This window comes from Amblyomma maculatum, chromosome 6 (genome assembly GCF_055883805.1).
Source record: "Amblyomma maculatum isolate TAMU_Amacu chromosome 6, ASM5588380v1, whole genome shotgun sequence".
Classification (NCBI taxonomy): domain Eukaryota; kingdom Metazoa; phylum Arthropoda; class Arachnida; order Ixodida; family Ixodidae; genus Amblyomma; species Amblyomma maculatum.
In genome coordinates this window covers 82,393,711-82,399,710 of record NC_139349.1, presented here as the reverse complement: position 1 = coordinate 82,399,710, position 6,000 = coordinate 82,393,711, and the positions used below count along the sequence as shown (strand labels likewise).

Sequence of the window (6,000 nt, the reverse complement as noted above, 5' to 3'; positions counted from 1 at the left end):
TTAAAGATATGTAGTAGATGAATTGTTAGTATATCAATGTTGTTCTTTATCAGTCTAACGGGTATTTCATCAGGTCCTGCCGCCTTGCCGGCTGAAAGGCTGCCGACTGCAGTGATTATTTCTTCTATATCTATGTCTGGCAGACCAAAGCGTTGTTAACACGCTCCGGCATCTTCGCCGTAGGTGCGTCAGCATGAAACTGTGTGGCAACCATAGGCCTTATGGAGGTAAAATAGGTATTAACTGATTCAGCAGTGTCTCGGGCATGTGTCTTAGGAAGGGTTGTTACACTGGAATTGCGTTATTCACTATGTACCAAATTTGTTTCTGTGTATTTCTATGCGCCTGTTGCACCAGTGATAAATAATATTTCTTTTTTCTTTTTCTCATAAGAGATACAGGCAAGTTCCTGCAACGCTTAAACTTCGAGGCTTCATCCCCATACAAAGGCGGTTTATTTCGCCAACGCGACGCCCTTAGTACAAATGCAAATTTGTGCTCAAGCACTTTGCTTTTCAGTTATTATTGGGTAGCATTAAGATCCACGGTGTATTGATAGAGATGGAAACGTGGGAGACTGGCAGCTTAAGATGCACCCTGCGGTGATAGGGCAGTGGCCTGATGCAGCGGCCCCTCGCCAGCGAAATTACTCCGTTCGCCCAACCTTGTTTTCGAAACAAAATAATGGCCGTGAAGTGTTTTATTTTAGTTTATTTTATTTGTGCTCCAGGCCTTCATTATCAGACAGGACGGCGTTTTCGACAGCAAGACACAGTGAGAACGCACTAAAACAAACAAGATGCATTCACCTCCACACTGACAACACATGAACAGTGCCGAGAAAGGACGCGAAGCCCCAGGTAGAAACACACTGTTCTTCAGGCCAGACCCTTTCAGGATTTGGAGTCAGGCCGTCATCTGAGTGTCTTCCAGGCCTTTTAGCTGCTGCCTCGAACGCTGAACACGGGGTCAGCGTAGGAGAGAAAATTCACAACAAATTGCCATGCTACAGCACAGGGCACCGGTCTTTGGAGCCGCGTTTCACACAAGGCTCAACCTCCATGCCGTTGCTGGCATCAAGGGCTAGTTGGACAACCTACCAAAAAAAAAAACAGGTAAGATAAAAAATGTCAATATCACCAAATTTAGAAACAAATTAGGCATACTAAAACCACGGCAGTGTGGCCAAACCTTGGAGCAGACATTCAAGCATTAAAGGCATACACGGGATAACCCAGCATCTATGTTTTTTCTTCACAGAAACTGGTTATTTGGCACTTTGTGGATATGTTAACACACGCTCGAGAGAAAAATTACAAGATTTCTTAAGATATTTCTTAAGAGGTGAACGGCGAAAGCACTCTTATCATTCGCCTCTTTCTCTTTCCTTCTTTCTCTTGGCGTCTCATTTTAGTTATTACTAGTCATTACTAGGCATTTTTAGTCCTTCTAATCAATCGTAGTCGTTACAAGTCGTTGTTAGAATTATCGGTCATTTGTAGTCATTCGTAATCATACAAGTGACTAGTAGTCATTTTAGTCAATAATGCTCATTTATAAGAATTTTTAGTAATTTCTAACGAATTTTAGTCACTACGAGTGATCGTTAGACATATTCGTCATTACAACTCCTTAGTAGTCATTGTAGTCATTACTACTCATTACTAACAATTTTTAATCATTCTAATCAATTGTTCTTGCTACAAGTCGTCGTTAGAGATATTGGTCATTTGCAGACATTAGCAGTCATAATTAGTCATTATCAGTTATTATAACCTCTAGCAATCTCTATTATAACCTCTAATAATCCCTAACTATCAATATCAATCATATTTCTTCTTTAGTCTTTCTTCATACGGTGGACAGTTCCTGATTACGCGTTCGGCGGTCATTTCTGCCAACGCACCAAGCACCTAGAAAGGCTTTCCTTAAAATATGTATTTATTGCCGAAAGGATAGCATTTTAATTGTAACATTCTCGCATCACTCGGTTCAAATGTTTTGCACTAAAAGTTATAGCGCAAAAAAACAAAAAACAAAAAAACGACGACCACACACAGACAAGGGGACGGCACACAACGCAAGAGCTTGTGTTGTATGTCCTCACATTATGATTTTTGTTATACTTATTTGCCCTGTAACGCCAACTCCCTCATGTATTGTCTCACAAGAGACCTTTGAGGAATGAATAAATAAATGTCTGTGTGTGGTTGTGTTTTTTTTTGCGCTGCAACAGTTTGGTGTGCAATATGCACCAAATCGTGACGGTTCAAATTTGTCACGTCGATCATGAAAAACACTCAAAATCACCAGCCGAAAGTGTGAAGCAGTGTGATATATATGTAGCCTCAGAAATCCATAGTGAAAACGCCTTGAACACCACTGTTTCCTTGTATAAATAGCCGAATCCTGTGATAATGCGTGTTTTTGCCGTTTCCAGCTTGTGAAAGCTTTTTTGAGCGTAAGGAGACTAATTGCATTAGAATGAAAAAATCGATCAGTACACATGAGCTCTTATCTTTCCTCAGTGGTCCTTTAAGCATAACATCTCATAGTCACGGCAAGACACAACTCACTATTGATGCGACCAGGTCCTGCTTGAAAGGTATCACACATTTCCAAGGTAAATGAGTCCTTGCTACCCAGAAACAAAGGTTTCTATGGTTCTGAAAAGGTCCCATTGATCTCTAAACGTGAGAACAAAAACAACAGCGCTTCTGCTAAAAAGGTATGAGCGACAGATCTTCAAAAGTAAAGGTTTCCAATGTGTTGTAACAGCTGTTACCTATCAGCGCTGTGATTTTATGACCTCCCAGCAACGAATTTTTCAGCGAGGAAGTTTTGCTGCATGTCAACCAAATGGCTGCTGCAACACAATTCAGTCACAGAGGCATGATGCTGCAATTGGGTGACAAACAAAACATAGTGATAATAGTTTTTGCTTGTCAGACTCTGGGTTTCGATGGTATTCAACAGGTGTTCAAATATAATAAGGTATAGTAAACGACAGTGTGTGAGAGAGAACCCGATCAGTGGCTAAACACGCAGGATGGCAGTACTCGGAAATCTCTATAGGCAAGCTTTTTATTTTATCCTCCAGCGGAGCAAATATCAAGCCGTATTACTCACGTCCTGCTTCGTTTACCTAGAACGCACCGGGACTGTGCGTCTGCGGCGGGGGTAATGTTATGTGGTGTATCATTCTGGAATTCAGCAAGTGAAGAAAGAAGTGTCTCGGTGTGTGAACGAAGACGACGCTCAGTGTTGAGTTGTGCGGCTAAGCGGTGCCCAGCGATTTCAGAGTGGTGTGACCCATCGGTGCGTAATTTCCACTCGTAACAATATTTTCTTGCTTTTGTTCACCAGTGTAACCAAACTCCGGGTCGGGTCGCCACCTTTTAGTGCCCCATCAAAACGCTGACCATTCAGGTACTTGTTTGAGTTCCCTGTTTTCATTTCGTCTTTCTTCTTTCGTCTTTCGATCGTTCTTCTGCGTCAGTTACTACATACTTTGCGCGTGCGCACTTGATGTACGATAAGCCTCGCGAGCCATTAGAGGAGAAACGCCAACAGATGGGAGCAAACCTCTGTATTGTGCATTTTCTTGTTCGTTAAAAAAGATATCACAGAGCACTTCGCCGTCATGTTCGGTCCTCACTCTTAAGGAACACGAGTAGCCACTGGCCGTCTTTACTGCCTTGTCTGTCATGAATGAGGCTGGGCAGACCCACGCCGCCATATTTGTTACATTAAGCTGACGTATGTTTAAGCCATTGGCCTCCTTGATAGTTGTCTTTTTAGCCAAATAGGAGGCCAGAAAGTCCCTCGTTGTCATGTTTTGCATCCGCATTTGAGGGAATCAGAAGCAGTGATAGCTTCCGCAACAAAGGTGTGTGCAAGGTAGCCACCATACACCAAATTATAATTGTTACATCTCCAGGACTTCGGTTTAGGAACTTTTGATTATGCAAAAGTAATCAAAGCACTTTGGTATACTGCCAAGAGCAGACGATGCAGGGGAGAAAGCAGACATCCGGAAGAGCAGAATCCTTTCCCATTCCCAGCCCTATAGCTGGTTTCAATGGCCGGAGCAGTGTTGGCCCGTCCTCGCACGAGGGTATCTGGAAGGCGCCCGAAACGGACAACAACAAGACGTAGTTTAGCCTGATCAAACTTCCGGTAGACTTGGAGGACGGAATCGATGTTTGCGCAGTCTTTGCAGAGAAGATTAAATAAACCCACCGCGACCTCCTTCAGGATGTGGCCCATCTTGTTGGTCTGTTCAATGGCGCTGTCTACTTTACGGTACAGTGCTAGAACGTCCTGAACGTACAAGGTGTACAGCTCTTCGGATAACTAAGCTCGATACGAAACATATTTTTAGCGCCATCCAATTGGCTGGCGATATAAGTTCCTGTGTTTCCGCCTTTCATATGTCTGAGGAGGTCAGGTTTTCTGTTTTTCTCTAGCCAGATACGCGCACCGTAACCGCCTGTATAACCTGTTATAAAAATACATTAGCAAGCATGGCGGTCGCGTCCCATCGTATGTTTCTGCCTACGAGCTCATACATGGTGAGCCAGTCGTCCACGCCGAGTCATCGATGCCGCAAAAAGATCTCTATCCTCCACGACAATAGGCGCCAGTGTTTCCACTGTGGATAATGATGCGTCGGATGGCATATTCAGGGAACCAAGCAGGCGCCACAGCGAAGTTCCATGCTTGGGGAGTGAAAAGTGCCCATCGTTCATCCCACATAACTGTTTCGGGGTGATACTGAGAGGCAGGACGGACAATTCACAGTGCAGAACACCCCAATAAAACAAACATTAGCTCAAGCTTCAGTGTCATTGTCGTTGAGAGCACCACCTAAAGCATTCTCAGCGCGTCTACACTATGACCCTAACATTACACTACAGATTCTACTGCATCGGAAGCTGTCTACGAAAAGCTACACAAACCCATCTCAAGCTAGACGTGCAAAATAAACTTAAAAAATTTTGATCCCGATAAACAGTGACGTGTGAGTAGCCAACACAATCTTCACCGCGAATCATATCTAGAAAAATAAATTTTTCTGTGCGACTTTATCGCATTACAGTTGAATCCCGCTATAACGAAATTCACGGTGCACGAAAAAAAATTCGTTCTCGCGGAACTTCGTTATCGCAAAAATTTGACGTGAAACGCAGAAAGAATTGCCCAAGCAGCAGCAAAGGCGTTTAATGCCAAAAATCTGTAAGCTTAGTTTGCTTACGCTTCACGGCGAGCAACGCCGTCACGCGATTTTCGCACTCGGTCAGCAAACCCATTGCAACATCGTCGTCTCGGACAGCAACGAAATTCCTGATGACATCAAAAGCGTCCATCACCTGTACGGCGGTTGCCGCAGCCGGCGCTTCCTGTACGTCGTCGTCTTCTTCATCGGAAGAGTCCTTATCATTCCGGGCAGCTTTTATGATCTGCTCATCACTCACATCTTCGTGAACAACAACACAAGCGTCAGCGCCGATGTATTCGTCGAGCTCGAGATTAGGCGGCGCGGTTCCTATTTCTCCCAGCGTTTTCCAGGCGGCCGCGATCCCCGGAGCCGGTGACGCCTCTTCGTCGTCGTCTGTAACGCCTGGTGTTAGGCCAGCAGAGTGTACGGGTCGACCTTCGGCAAATCCGGCGTGCCTGAAACAGTTCACAATTACTGAGCGCCCCAGTGTGCTCCAGGCAGCAGACATAATCTGCAGTGCCACGTACAAGTCCACCTTCGTGTCTCGGCCGGTTTCAGTGTTAAAAAGCAGCCGCTGAATTAACCTCCCGCGGTAAGCGCGCTTCAGGCTAAGAATCACGCCCTGATCGAGAGGCTGTAAGACAGACGTGCAATTGGGAGGGAAAAACCTCAGCTCCGTGTTAGTGAGCTTGACTTCGTCGGAGTGATGCGCTGAACAATTGTCCAAAAGCAAGCAAACTTTACGGCCCTGCCGCTTCATGTCGCGGTCGAATGCCATC

General features: G+C 44.8%; 1 pseudogene across 3 annotated transcripts in view; it reads right to left on the bottom strand.

Moving 5' to 3' along the window:
• Positions 1-300: 300 nt before the first annotated feature.
• LOC146186114 (migration and invasion enhancer 1-like) overlaps positions 301-6,000 on the bottom strand; it is a 95,219-nt pseudogene continuing 89,519 nt past the window's right edge. For all 3 annotated transcript variants that reach the window (XR_014708074.1, XR_014708073.1, XR_014708075.1), the window contains exon 5: positions 301-1,096. The product of XR_014708074.1 is annotated as a migration and invasion enhancer 1-like, transcript variant X2 (transcript). The remainder of the gene's footprint in view (positions 1,097-6,000) is intronic.